Source organism: Halichoerus grypus, chromosome 6 (assembly GCF_964656455.1).
Source record: "Halichoerus grypus chromosome 6, mHalGry1.hap1.1, whole genome shotgun sequence".
NCBI classification, from domain to species: Eukaryota; Metazoa; Chordata; class Mammalia; order Carnivora; family Phocidae; genus Halichoerus; species Halichoerus grypus.
In genome coordinates, this window is record NC_135717.1 from 140,592,979 (window position 1) to 140,609,068 (window position 16,090).

At 38.7% G+C, this 16,090-nt stretch overlaps 1 protein-coding gene across 2 annotated transcripts in view; it reads left to right on the forward strand.

Annotated features, from left to right (window-relative positions):
* The window catches only part of SYT1 (synaptotagmin 1), a 525,751-nt gene that overhangs the window by 468,013 nt on the left and 41,648 nt on the right, over positions 1-16,090 (forward strand). The window lies entirely within an intron of this gene.

Below are 16,090 nucleotides of genomic sequence, written 5' to 3' on the forward strand. Positions count from 1 at the left end.
TTTATAATAAACAGCTGATAGGGACGGGAGGAGTATTGGGTTTCACTGTGGAACAAGCAGATATCAAGAATTTTTCCCCCAAACTCTATAGAGACAAGGACTATATAATCAGTTATTGGAAATGAATTCTCAGGATTGTGTATTTTCTTTTTCTATTCATGGGTGCTCAATCAAGGTTTATGTATATTCATTGATTTTTCAAGTTTGATTAACTTTAAAAAACATAACTTGAATCTTTATGCTCATCCCCCCAAGACGTCACCCACACAATTAAAGTCATGATACCCAAATTATCGATGTCAGGGTGCCAGGATTTACAATTCAAAATGGCGTCAGGGCAAAATTATAAGCCACACTACATATGCAGTATATTATGTGCTTTAGGATAAATTGGTGTATTGGGCCAAAGTTATCAATTTGAGGGGCACAGTCAACCGTAGGTACAAATTTGGTTACCTGTTTCTTAATTCAGGAAAATATGTTGTTATATAAGCATAGTACCTGAAGGAAATAAAGACATGAATAGAATGTGCTTCTGGTGTCTCAGGTGAGAAAATACATGGTGATTCATAGCTCTCCAAAGATTGCTTCTTTTCCAGCTTTTGTCACTTAGCTGGATAAAGTGGTCTATCATTAAGTGAACAAGCTAGAAAAATTCTGCAGCCAAAAGGAAAACAAACTTTGTTATGGAAACTCAGGCTAGCTAAAGATGAAGATGGTGCAGATGAAGGTCATTGCTATGGTCTCTGATCTCGTTCTTGTGCTGTCAGAACTACTTTAAATCAACACTGCATATCCTGGGCCCTGAATTAACCTGTGAGAGTTGTCCAGTCCCTCGCCCTACTCTTAGATAAAATTGCTTTAAACCACTCCCAAAGAAAGGTACAACATCCCTCTGCAGAAATTATTTGATTCTTAACATTTAAAATATGTATTATTTTATATAGAGTATCTATTTAGAAAGGATACACCTCCAACCAAAAAAGTTCACAAATATAAAATTCCTTTGGAAATAGCCACACTTTTCACCAAACAAGTCTTTGGATTTTTTTTTCTTCCCATTTTCTCCAATTGTTTTCTACTGCATAGACTATCTTCCAGGACCATTGTGCTTTTATTTAAAATGTTAATAACTACCTTGCATGCCTGGAATTCTCTAGTGTTTAGGTCTTTAAATATCTTTTACAACCATCATCTCTAATCTCATAATGATTTACAAAAATTCTCAGGGCCGTTTCCCAAAGTTCGTCATTTCCGGGCATCCCCGCCTGCCTGGGTCTGCGGGTGCCCTTGCCACCTCCCCACAGTGGCCTCGGCTTCCCTCCCTTCCGCTGCCGTCCTGTACTCATCCTGTGTTTCCACAGCTCTGCGCGCATCTCACCCTTCCCACTTGCTCTCACGACTTTGACTTCACACACGTCAAAGACGTTCTACCAGAACAATAACTATCGCAGCATTTTTGAAGTCATTCTGAACACATTTGACAAAGAAGCCTGCCCAGTCACCTGCCTGCAGGGGATCAAGGAAATGAGCGTGAGATCAGAGACACGCGTATTACTCCAAATCACCATCACCATTAATATCTTAACCTGTCTCCAGCTCATCTCAATTTGTCTTCATTTTCAGCACTTCCTCTTACCCACCTTATCATCTTTGAATATTTTATGTCACTGATATCCTTCAGAGAAATATTTGACATACTGTACACTTTTGCTTGAAGAGATCGCTGCAATCCCACCATAATGAGAACCATAACCATGGGCAAGTCACATAACTTGTCCAGACGTCAGGCTCTTGAATGAAAAAATTAAACTATTTGACATTTGAGGCCTTTTCATTTTTAAATCAATGATTCTATTACTCTTTCATTTACTAAGGTTTAGAAAGCTGGTCTGTCGAAGTCACTGTAAAGAATAAAAATTATAGTCAAATAGCTTCATATATATATAAGCTCACATATGAAGCTATTTAAATGTCAACTGCACAGACATTTTTGTAATAGCTCTAGCCAGTTATAGTCACAACTTCTTATTCTATTATTCTTTCTATGTGCATTTGATTAAGGATGATGCCCAAAATTCTCTTTTCATATGCATTCTATTGGGGATGCCAATTAAGATTTAGCTTATTTTAAAAGTTATTTATAATGTCAATACATTTTTTTAAAGATTTTATTTATTTATTTGACAGAGAGAGATAGCGAGAGCAAGAACACAAGCAGGGGGAGTGCAAGAGGGAGAAGCAGGCTTCCCACCGAGCAGGGAGCCCAATGTGGGGCTCGATCCCAGTACCCTGGGATCATGACTTGAGCCGAAGGCAGACGCTTAATGACTGAGCCACCCAGGCGCCCCTATAATGTCAATACATTCTTAAGAAAAGCCCAAGTAATAGTTGCTAGGAGAGAGGCTACAATGTCTATTAAATGGTCTTGGAAATTTCTACAATATCTAATTTTGTATAGATCCAGACTATTCATGCTTGGCATACAAATAACTGGTGGGAATTAGAATGGTTTGACCAATACAGGAGATTAAGTGGACACATTTTAACTCTTTTCTTACAAAGCAGTTTTTTATTATAAGATCATATAATCATATTATCAATGTATCAATTAGGTGACCTAGTCAATCCAAAATCTTTGACATCTCATGAAGGTCATTAAGTTCTCATAAACAAAGTCACGTGGCTACATTAAAATAAAAGAGCCTCTACGTCTTGTGCGCATTTTCCTCTACCTATTGTACAAATACTTGAAAATGTACGCATATAGCTCTAAGGGGCTATAGATCAAACCGGGTCAGAAAATATCTACAGAGCGCTTGTCATAATTTTCCAGTTCCTCGGACCCCATCTTTTACCACTACTGCCTTTTCCAGTATCCTTTTTCTCTTCAACATACACACACACACACACACACACACACACACACGTGCATGCACACGGAGTTTGTCTTACTTCTTTCAAAAACAAAAACACAAACACAACACTACTGGTTCCAGAGAAAGAATTATAGGCTTAAAACAGTATAAATTTTATAGTGGTGGAAATTTCTAAGAGTTCCCATGTTCTATTCACAGGAAAATTTATGGAAGAAACCAGTACTTTAAATCCCAATTTCCAGGACTAAATGTGTTGCGAAAAATATCATTCAAGGACATGATATACACATACATGATTTCAGCCCTCTTTTACTAAGCCTGTGACACACCTAAATCTTGCCATTTAACAAACTCCAACAGAACTCATCCTTGAATGCCATTAAGGATATATATTCACAATGCCAGAAACCTGCCTATCCCATAATGTTCAGAAAAACATGCTCAGTAAGGAGATTTATCCCATTTGCCATTACTCTCCAGGACTCTATCTACTTGCAACAGAAATGTAATCACATTATTCCCATTCACATTAACTAACCCTGACAAAAAATAAAAGTGTGGAAATACCAGTTCGCTGACTCAAGGCACACTCTCAATAGCCTAGGGACTATCTTACTAATCATGTCTTTTAGCAACACAAATGTCAACCATAGTTTTTATATAACGACGGTGAATCTATAGCACATTGTAAAACTTCCAGTATGAGCTGTCTATACTTTCCCCTGTATCCTATCTTTGATAGGCCTCGTAAGCCCTAAATTATAAGGCAGCCAGTGAGAGCTAAAAACATCTTTAGTTAACTGGAGTAACTTAAGATCCTGCATTTGCTAAGTGCTTGATAGGAGTCAGGCACTGTGCTGTGTGTCCCACGGAGAACAGCCCACCTAATCCTCGCAGTAAGCCTGGAGGTAGGTACTGTAATTTTCATCTTGCAGAGGAGGAAACTGAAACTTTAAGAGCTTATGTAACTGTCCATGATTTCAGAGGCGGAGCTGGAACTCAGGTTTGTCTGGCTCCTGAATCACTGATCTATACTGCGCCCTAGCAGCCTATTGATACTCAGGCTTCCTCTGCTAGCTCACATAGAATGCTCCACCCCATCGTAGCTGAAAGTATCCTAGAATACTTAGCTCCATGTCCAAGTTCTTTAGTTGAATTCAAAGTCTTTAATGTGCTTCATTCCAGCCACCCAGGGCAAATTATGTTGTTAGGAGCACAGCAATAGTCGTTACTTTCAAGATCAGTCATGGACACTGGGCCCAATGGTTATACAATTGTTTTCTATCAGCAGAGTGCATCAAAACCTCCTGGATTACTTGGCTGAAATGTAGGTGCTCAGACCCACCACAGTGATTCTGATTGAGTATCTCTTGGACAGGGACCCAGGTATCTGCCGATTACTAACTCCCTGTTATTCTGACGCAAAGTTCTGAAGAATCACCCTTTGAGAAACACGAGCTCAAAGATACGCAACAAAACACAAAAGGTTAAAGGGATATATTTAAACAAACCGTAAAAGCAGCTTTCAAAATTCCTTTCCAGGTCTGAAATGTATGCATCTGGGGAGGCCAGAATCCTATTGCTTAAGATTTTTGAAACGCTCCCACCGCCAGGAATGAAAAAACCTAATTTAATAAAGAATGACACAGTCCATAGGTCATTAACTCCAAAGCATGTATTAAGAAGATGGCCAAGAGTTAAAGTGGCCTATTTTCACTGTTTTCTGAATGTGGCAAAGATGCTGCCAAGAACAAAGACAAGATGATGCTATCCTTTGTAATCACTGTAATACAATCTTTAGTTGATCCCCCAACAGTTATGGTAGGCAGAATTACACATGATTACACCCCTTAGGAAACTGAAAGAAAAATAAGATTTTTATTTAGGATGGCAGATTTGTTGTGATCAGAAACCAAGGAATTTTAAAATACCAAGGAGTTCAAACCTGCATATGAGGTTTGAGAGACATGGGTAGAATACTTAGGGTCATGACTGACAATGAGGTCATCAATATACAGTAATTTTGTAAGCTACATGGAAAACATCAATCTGTTGTTGATAGCTCTCCAATCTCTATACATTTTAAACTTATATTCCAAATATGCTATATCCACACCAAATGAACAGCACGTATCACCACAGAAATAACGTTCTCTGAAGGATGAGTTGGTATCAGATACAGTAGACAGGACAACTTATTAATCATTGTTTCTCCAAAGGAGGAACAGTTTAGATATTGTTTTGAGAGAGTGTCTCCATGGCCATCACATTTTCAATCTTTAAAATGTATGTTTGAAGTATCTAGGCAAGTTTCCATGGAAATATACTTTAGACAACTTTAAAACATACTAATAATCACCAACCGTTTTCTAAGAAATGTTTATTTTCTAGTGTACCTACAAAACCACATCAACTTTTTGCCACTGTGAAAAACTGCATGTAATACGAGAAACAAGTAATGAGTAGACAGCTTTACTATAAATTGTAACCTCAGCTGTTCAAAGAGTATATAAGAACCCAGCAAATAGAGATTACTGACATGTAAGTGATAACAGGAAATGATTTGACACAGCAAATGATAACAGGAAGATGGATACTTCTTTACTCCCCACTTGTAATATACAATTTGAGTACAAAGGACAAAGTACAGAAAGAGTATCAAGAGGTAAACCAATTTAAGTCAATGCAAAGTTTAAGACAAATTACATATAGATTATGCACATAGAGAGGATTCAGTTTAGTCCAGAATGATTTGGTACAGTTAAAGAAATCTGAGATCTAGTCTAACCATGTCTGGATAGACAATCCTGAAAGTATTTTTGACTTCTGTCAGCCTCCCTCCATCTTCCCCACCTCATCCTGCTCGGATTTCCCCTGCTCTTGGAAAAAGAGCAAAGACTCCCAATATTTACCCCTCCCCCGAACCCTAACATCTCTATGCTGTTCCATTCTGGGAAAGTGAGGTCCAGAAACAACTGCATTTCAATGTATATACCTTGTTTCTGACTAACTTGAAAGCTATAGCAGGGACTGAATGGAAGAGATAATACATTACTTGGCTGCAATCTGCTCTGATGCTTTAGCATCTGGTCACATGTATTATTTAAAATCAGACAAATACATAAACTGTTCACATAGCCCACATAGCTGGGTGATAAGTACCTGGTAAATGCTAGAGGTATATAGCTAGGTATTAATTTGAATTGCAATAGACCAGCAGATAGGAATTTAATTTAGGATATCACTGAAGCAGTTGTCAAAATGGAAATAATATTGCTTTTACTGGAAAGGAAAAATTGAAAATAGTGAAAATGCAGCTAGAAAAAAATTACAGGAAGAAGCTCAAACAGTGTGTCAGGTTTAACCTGTGCAGGCAATTGATAAAAATTGATAACGATAGATTGCTATACAGTATATGAGACAGTCTGCAGGAGGATTCCGTATCCAAATGTGAACCCATTTAAACTCATAAAGATCAATACCAACCAGAAGTTGACGACACATGACCTACCCTTTTTTCTCATGTCTCATCTTAGAAGATGACACATTTCAAAATTCATACTTTTAAGGATGCCTGACTATTGAGATAGGAACGGATCTATTTGGCTTATTTCATGTTAAAGAAAATTTGTTTCAGCCCACATCAATAACCTGAAATACCTAGCTAGAATTCATCAAAAAAGATTTCCACAGCATCATTTCAAAAAACAGATGATGGGTTTTCCCTCTTGCCATTCTAATGCTAAAACATCTGGACCATAAATTTAATCTTACCAATGGCATATCTACACTCTAGTTGTTTGCTAGTCATTAGTATTTAATCATTAAATGGATTAGCCTGCTTACATAAAATTACTTCCACAATTACCAATAAAATTAAGGTTAAATAGATGAATCTCATGAGAATCCCAATGTTTGAAAATTTTTTATACACCATACACACAATTTTGTATCATTTTTTAATGCCAAGTGATTTTTAAAGGACCTGATACATAGTAGGCATTAAGCACACTTTCTTTCCTTTACTCTCATTTGACAAAAGGTAGAGAGGAAGAAGACTGGTTATAGAAGAGACATCAATCAATCATGTCTGCACTACAAAAAAATCTTCTGAATGATTTCATTGTAGATTAATTAGTGAAATGGAGAGCTCAACATTTATAGACCTTACTATTAATCTTTAATTAATGAAGATATTTCTTCTCCCAGTCTATGTAAAGTATATACTTTACTCAAAGAGTATAATGAAAGGAGAAAATGTACAGGAATATCAAGGGGAAGAAAAACAAGTTGAGGGCGCCTGGGTGGCTCAGTTGGTTAAGCGACTGCCTTCGGCTCAGGTCATGATCCTGGAGTCCCTGGATCGAGTCCCGCATCGGGCTCCCTGCTCGGCAGGGAGCCTGCTTCTCCCTCTGACCCTCCCCCTTCTCATGTGCTCTCTCTCTCATTCTCTCTGTCTCAAATAAATAAATAAAATCTTTAAAAAAAAAAAGAAAAACAAGTTGATATGTATCATATCAAAAGTGAATTTCTAGTAAACAATGTCTTCAGACCACACTCAGTACAGGGAAAAAAAAAAAAGGTATCCAGATTTTCCAAAATTAATCCTTGTAATAAAGTAAAGGAGACTTATTCTTATAGTCCATGAGACAATCATGACTTTGTTTTATTATGGCTGCAAAATACTCAGTAATACTTTGCACATTAGTTACTTTACCTAGACACATAATTTTTAATTGCTTAATGCTCAGATATGAAGTTACCTATAACCACCTCTAAACCAAATGTTTTAATACTTTAGAAATTGAGGTATTTATTATGTTGACCATTTTATAGGCTTCAAAGAGTATGTGAACAGATTTCTAGGCAACAGTAAGGGAAGGCTAATTATCATCTGAGATCATCCCCACCACAGGATGATTGGCTGAGGTGGTTCCGCCTAAACTGATACCTTGTATTTTACCTGAATACATGCTAGGAGAATATATGATAATTTTGTAGCATGTTTAAATATTAAAATATTGAAATATTAAATGGGATATTAGTCCAGTCTTTCTCAGTCCTCTTAGTACATCAAAGTCACCCTAGGAGATTTTTAAAATACAGATGCCCAGGCTCTATCTCAAGAGAGAGGGTTGAAGATCACAGGAAACAATGATTTTTTTTTTTTTTTATGTTTCCCAGGGAATACTAATCTAGCACAAAACTAGGTTAAATGAAGTAATTCTTTTTCTGATTAAGAATAAAAGAAGTAGAGTTCAAAGAACGAAAGTTTTATTAGATACCCAGGCTAAGGGGCACAATCGCAGTCTACATGGAGAAAAGGTTCTCAAGACGACCGACACACAGAATCATACAGAGGATGAATGAGAGGGTGGACTCAGCTCTGGAGAACAAAGACGCTTGAAAACCTGAAAGGAAGGGTTCCAAGAACAAGAAAAGTGAGTGCCAGGTCCTGAGATGGGCGAAACTTTGTAGTTTGAGAAATACCTAGAAGGCTGGTGTGGCCAGATCTCGGTGCACTACCGGGCAAGGACAGGGCATTAGGTCTGAGAGGCAGGCAGGAGCCAGCTCTTGTAGGGGCATCAAGGCATGAAAAGGACTTTGCTTGTATTCCAGTTGTACTGGAAAGCTAGCCATAAAAGGTTTTTAAATAAGATGACAACAACGAGATCTGCCAGCACTTTGGAATGTTGTTATGGTTGCTGTGTAAAAGATGGTCGGGGGGGGGTTCAAAATGGAGGCAGGATCCCCACTGCAACAAGATGGTGGGGGCTTGGTACAGGGAGGATTCTAACTGCTCCTCTAAGTGTCAGAAAGAGCAAGTTCTCATCGTTATCATCATTTTAGGTTAAAGACTCCATACTACAAGTCTTAAAAAGGGGGGGGGGTGGATATGGGATTCATAGAAAGAACAATCCTGATAGATTTTTCCTAAGGCTAGGGGATGTTCTAATCCCAACAGTTTCTAATCTAGGAAAAGTTTACATCACGTTTTCTACAATCAACTTTAAATTCTGTTTTGCTATGTAAAATTGAAATCTCTGGTTTCCTATTTCTTAGAACATTCTGAATTTAGTTTTGTAACTGAATGAGGTTATATTATGTTCACGTTACCAACATTAGATTCTGAATTGTTGTTTTGAGCTAGAAGTTGGCCTTCTAAATGAATTAATTTCTAAAGACAAAATATCTTATTACTACCAGTAATATTCCATTTGTTCTTTATTACACTTCAGACAGAGTGATCAGTAAGCAAGGTCAGTCTGATCCACAGAACAGGAGAACAGTGGGGTACGAGGGCCCCTTACTACAACATAGCTGAGCTCCTCTGAACTACCAGGGAAATCTGTTCAAACACCATGGAGGGAATTTCACACTTTAGGTCAATAGAATATGAAGGCCTATGCTAAGTTCATATCAATTGCTAACTTGTATTTAATAATTTATTTGGCTTTTACCCACATTTCTTTTTATTATGTTCAATTAGCCAACATACAGTACATCATTAGTTTTTGATGTTGTGTTCAACGATTCATTAGTTGCGTATAATACCCAGTGCTCATCACAACATGTGCACTTAATACCCATCACCCAGCTACCCCATCCCCCTGAAATTTATTTGGCTTTTAAACAAGTATCGTCTTTAAAAAAAAATCTTTTGAATTATTATGTTGAATTCTTAACTTATCCTGGCTTTGCATGATCAGCCAACTGTATTTTCCTGCGTTTACTTTTGGCACATGTGTCTTAATGTGCCCATTATGGTGGAAAATATGCAATAGCAAATCCGTAAATGTCTGCTGATCAAAACAAACATTTATAGAATATGATCCCTGTACTCCAGAAGCAAAAAAAAAAATACAATAGACTTTAAAATATGATTAATGTTAACTTATATAAATCAACATATATAAAATGTTGTCAACAGTAGATACATTGCAGATACATATCAAACATTTGCAGACAGGACTTATTAAGGAGGAAAGTTTTCTGGGAGAACTCATTACTATTTTAAAAAAGAAAAGATGTGGTGTATGGAATGGCATGTTTTAGAAACGAAGGACTTTTAAGAGAAGGGAGAACTTGGTATTAGGAGCCAGAAACAATTTTTTTCTGTTCAACAGTGATTTAACAATATTTTTTCACAGCTTTTCTAGCTGTTCCCTCCCCCAACTTCTACTTGCCATCACTCTCCAGCTCAAGATGATACAAATAACCCATACCATGAAAATAAATCATGTAATTTGAATTTCCACCTAGTCAGTGTTGGCAACATTAAAACACAGTCCAGTACTGTTGTACCTGGTCACCTTTGAAGTTCTGCAATCTTAGAATCCTATTATTTCAAAGCTATTTCTTTTCTGAGGGGGTCGGGATAGAGGAGGAAGGAGAAGGAATACTGAACTTTTCCTTGGTCTTTCCAAGTTTTTAAAGGATTATTGATATTGTTATTTTTAAGTGCAGATGGTTATAGGACCTTGTAACAAGCCATCTGTGGTCATTTGAATAATTTTTCCCCTCTTGAAATTTCCATCATTGTCATCAGCAGATAATGTCAAAGAAAATGATGTTGTGATCAAAGATAAAATCAAAAATCAGATGTGATGTTCCTGTTATTTAGAAATTATATTTAATTTTCTCTAGAAGTCAATTAAACTATTCAAATACATGGCCAAGAAGGAAAAAAAAACCTGCACTGGCTTTCTTTACATTAGGAACGTTGACAAGTCGACATTATTACATTTATCTCATCTTCCAGAACATATCAGGGGAGAAAGTAAATTAAGTCTTATCATGATGATTGCCGATGGGTTTTTTTTTTAACGCTTTTTTTCCCCCCATATATAAATGAGGAAAGAGATTAAAATCCTCATGCAGTAGATATTACAGAGTAAAGAAGCGGCTCTCAAACTTGGGCATGCTTCAGAATCATCTGGAGGTCTGGGTCAAAGGCAGATTACTGGCCCCACTCAAGGAGGATCTGGGGTGGTACTCAAGAATTTGTATTTCTCACCAGTCCCCGGGGGGCTGCTGGTGTTGATGGTATTAAGAACCACTGCAATTAAGGATGCTTTCCCATCTCCTACTTTTCCTGAGGAATAGAATATAAGACAATCCGTTATATCCACAAGAACAACATCTTTTAGCTAAGCTTCCATAGATCTTTAACCACAAATATTATAGATCTTTCATATACAGCTCTGCTGGACAAACCAAATAGACTTAAATAAAAGCAAAGAGTTTATCTGAGCATCCTTCTCCCTAGAGCCAAGAGGACTAGAACATACCTAGTTCCACTTTTTCTCCTATTCTTGGATCTCTACTTTTCCTCCAGATACCTGATTTGTACCCTCTGCATGGAGTCCAAGCTTCCCACTCTCACACCTCTATGCCGAACTTAGCCAGTATTTTTACATAGTATGACTACATAGAAACAAGTGGGCACAGGGACAGAAGGCTGATTAGAGCCACAATTTTCCCATCAAAATGAAGATGATACCTACTTCTCTTGGCTATTGTTGATAAATGAGAGGACAGGTATATGGAATCAAGCATAATGCCCAGCACATGGGAGGCCTGTTCTCCTGACCATAGAGCCAATTTCCTTTCCATCCTCCTAGAACTTCCAGCCTCCCCATGTCATTTTATTAATCTCCCTGCCAACTGCACTTTGTGACACTCCTCCATCCCCTGAATATCCTAAAGTGCACCAGGTAGAAAGTAGAAGAAAGAAGATGCCAGGCAGAGTTGAAGAAAAAAAAAAAACCAGAGGACAGATAGATGGTTGCTTGCAAGAAAACAAAGTACCAGCAATCAGAGCTATAGAATTTTCTGGCCTTTTTAATCACCTCTGGCTCAGCAGGTTTAGTTACAGGTAACCAGGCCATCTGACAGAATTCAACAGATGCAACCACACAACGCTTGGTAGTAAGCTTTGGATCAAGGGTGCAGTGCTGAAAGGCAGGCGTTAGCTTTGTTCACCTTTTCTAACTCGTTGTTTCTGTGTTGCCATATCCATAGGACATGCTAGCTAGTCCTTTGGTTTCCATGAAGTCCACGCAGAACCAAACCTCTAATCCAAAAGTGGCACAAATATCGGTCTTATACTTTCATTCACCCTTTTAGACACTAGAACAATAATGGATGGATTCAAGTAATCAGCCCAGCAAGTCTGAGAAGCGCTATCGTAGCAGTTAGGGACACGGCATCGGGGTGCCAGTTCTAATAAACAATGTGACCTTGAATAAACCTCTTCAGGGTCTTGTGTCTCTAACCTCATCTGTCAGACATGATGCCAGCTGGCTAATCCACTTCTCATTAGCATATAGAATCTATCAAAATGCTTCAAAAAGTACAAATGTCCAACAAGGGCAAATTTAATACTGGTGGTTAAGTTGAAGTAACTATATTAACTAGAATCAAGTCAATTGCCAGCTTTCACATATATACCATATTATCAAGCATGTGCCAGAATATTCCCATAATGCTTTCACTTAGCACGCATGAAGCTAGTAATATAAACCCCCCCTCATGATACAGCCTTTGAAAAAAATCCATTGCCACTTCTTCCACTTTGGAATAAATGTCTTTTCTGAGTGCTTTTCCTGGCTAGCAGATTTCTGTGTCAAGAATTTATTTTTCAATTTGTTTCACTTATCCATAGGAGATAACCACTTGGAAGAAATACTAACAATTAAGTCTCAAACCTTTTAGGAAAAAGGATTAAGAAGTGAGAGGGTCCCCGGGGTTTATACTCCCAGCACTGGTGTATGTATACTCACGACGCTGTTTGCCCAGTAAGAGCCTCAGCATTTTCGGAAGTGTAGAGCCCTCCACAGAACCTTCTGACACTAGAGCTGACCCTCCAGCTTGAGTCAATCTCCATTCCAGCCCTCAAAAGCTCCGACAAGAATTTCTCCCGAGAACAGTCACCATAACGCCTGGCACCCAGACCGGGGGACTAGCCCCCTCGTGCTGGCAGCGGAGGCCTCTCTCGAGCTGCCCTACCACACTCCGCCGCTAGGTGCTGCCGTCTAAACACGCGTGGTTTTGCAGTGCGCGCACGGGTTCAAGGTTTCAAGCTCCAGCGGATAAAATCTGGGTTTCGAGTTTGATAAAGTCTTTTTTACACAGATTATCTAAGATTGATCCATTCTGAAGGCTCTAATTTCTGTTCTTCAAGCTAATTTAAAGCAGGGCAGCCCGAGAAATACCCCTCTTAGACGGGCAGCCGGAGAAGCAGATTTTCACAGGTGTTGTGTGCTGCAAACCTAAATAGCCCCCTACGTTCAATCACATCAATGCCAGAGGCAGAAGAAAACCCGCAACAAAGGATGAAAGGAGAGCGAGCTCAGGAAAGCTCATGGCTCCCCAAGAGCTGTTTTGATGTAGAAATCTCTGTGAAAGCTCATTAAGTCCTCAGTGTGTGAGGCAGGACTTAGGGAAAAGTCAAAATGAAGATAATAAGACACCATATCCACCCATCCTGACATAGCTGTAAAGCATTCGGGCTACGCCAAAGAAATTTCACGTGACCCCCCAGCATATGAAGGGCCTAAGTTAGCTCTAGTTAGACCCCAGTCCAGATGAACAGTTACATACCTGGGAGGCAGTTACCTTTAACACTGACCACAAACAAAACTAGTTAAAAAGCAACTCCAAGCAAGAGGGTCCCCACAATGGAAAGCCAGGTAGGTCCTCTTCATGAGCAAAAAGCAGTCGCCATATACCATGAATATCCAACTCATCAGAATAAATCATAATAAAAGACATTAAATGAGGGCTGCATACAAGAAAGGCCAATAAGATTCTTTCTCCCCAGTACTTTCCACTCATTGGAAACCATTCCTAAGAAAAGGTTTCTCCTCAGGCTTCGACCAGAAACTGAATGGAGTGAAACCTTGCATTAGGGTCCTCCAGAGAAACAGAACCAATAGGACGTGTATGTGTGTTAAAAAAATAAAAAATAAAATAAAATAGAAAGACTTTAAGCCAATGACTCACGAAATTGTAGGAGGCTGGCAGGGTAGGCGGAGAGGCCGGAGGCCCGGGAGACACTGATGTGGCCGCTCACGGCCCGAGGCAGTCTGGGAACGACATTTCTAGTTTTTTCTAATAAGGCCTTCAGTTGGACTCAGCCCTCCTCATTTTAACTTAATTACCTATTGAAGACCCTGTCTCCAAATACAGTCATATTCTGGGGTCCTGGCCCCTAGGATTTCAACACACGAACTGGGGAGACGCGATCCAGCCTATCACAGACGTGAATGGGTGTCGCAACGAGAAAGTGACAGATAAGGAGAGGTTGGTAAAAACCTGTGCCTCTTGGAGCAGTGATTCTCAAAGTGTGGTTCCAGGCCCAGCAACATCAACAACACCTGGGAAATCGTTAGCAAAGCAAATTCTCAGACACCACCCCCCCACCCAAGATCTGCTGCACCTGTGAGGAGGGCGCAGCAATTTCTTTTTAAATTTTTAATACCAAAGTACAATTCATATACAATGTGATATTAGTCTCAGTCTACAACATAGTGATTTGATAATTCTATACATTACTCAGTGTTCACTAAGTGTAGTTACCACCTGTCACCATAAAACATGATTACAATATTATTTATGTTCCCTATGCTTTACTTTTCATCCCCATGACCTATTTATTTTATATTATTTATAATTTTATAATAACCCTTAATCCCCATCATCTATTTCACCCATCTTCCCCCCTTCTCTGACAACCACCCACCAGTTTGTTCTCTGTATTGATGAGTCTGTTTCATGTCTTGTTTGTTTTATTTTCTAGATTCCACATATAAGTGAAATCACATACTATTTGTCTTTCTCTGTCAGATTTATTTCACTTAGCATAATGCCCTAATAATACCTAGAGGTTCATCCATGTTGTCACAAATGGCAAGATCTCATTCCTTTTTTTAGCTGAATATTCCACTGTGTATATACATACCACATTCTATTCATCTATGGATGGACACTTGGGCGGCTTCCATATCTGAGCTATGGTAAATAATGCTATAATAAACATAGGGGCGCATATATCTTTTCAAGTTAGTGTTTTCATTTTCTTTGGGTAAATAAATACCTAGTAGTAGAATTATTGGATCATATGGTATTTCTATTTTTCGTTTTCTGAGGAACCTCTATACGGTCTTCCACAGTGGCTGCACCAATTTACATTCCCACCAACAGTGTGTGAGGGTTCCTTTTCTCCACATCCTCACCCACACTTGTTATTTCTTGTCTTTTTGATACTAGCCATTCGGACCGTCTCACTGTGGTTTTCATTTGCATTTCCCTGATGATTAGTGATGTTGAGCATCTTCTCAGTATCTGTTGGCCATTTGTATGTCTTCTTTGGAAAAATGTCTAGTCAGGTCCTCTGCTCATTTTTTAATCAGATTATTTGCTTTCTCGATGCTGAGTCTTGTAAGTTCTTTATATATTTTGGATATTAACCCCTGATTGGATATATCATTTGCAAATGTATTCTCCCATTCAGTCGGTTGCTTTTCCATTTGTTATGGTTTCCTTTTCTGTGCAAAAGCTATTTATTTTGGTGTAGTCCCAATAGGTCTCCTGAGACAAGGGAAACAAAAGCAAATGTAAACTATTGGAACTACACCAAAATAAAAAAAAGAAAAACTTTTGCACAGCAATTTGTTTTTAATAAGCCCTTCAGCAATTCCAACAAAGGCCACAGTTTGAGAACAACTTAGAAGTTGCTTGATTACAAGAACAATCTCACCTAAGAAATTTTCCAACAGGGACGCCTGGGTGGCTCAGGCAGTTAAGCGTCTGCCTTCAGCTCAGGTCATGATCCCAGGGTCCTGGGACGAGTCCCACATCGGGGCTCCTTGCTCAGCAGGGAGCCTGCTTCTCCCTCTCCTTCTGCCTGCCACTCCCCCTGCTTGTGCTCTCTCTCTCTCTGACAAATAAATAAAAATCTTAAAAAAAAAAAAGAAATTTTCCAACAAACGTGGAAGCATATATTATTTGATCTGTGTAGTTTCTTTAAATATATTAGGCTGAGTCATACTTTATAAAAGGGCCTCAGAATCCATTTTACTCATAAATTGGAACTAGAGCTCCAAGGATAGGCACAGTAACAACACTGCAGAGGAACTTGGCCTCTGAATACAGATTTCACAGGGTAAAAGCAAAACTGTGGGTAACCAATAAAGCTTATTTATCAA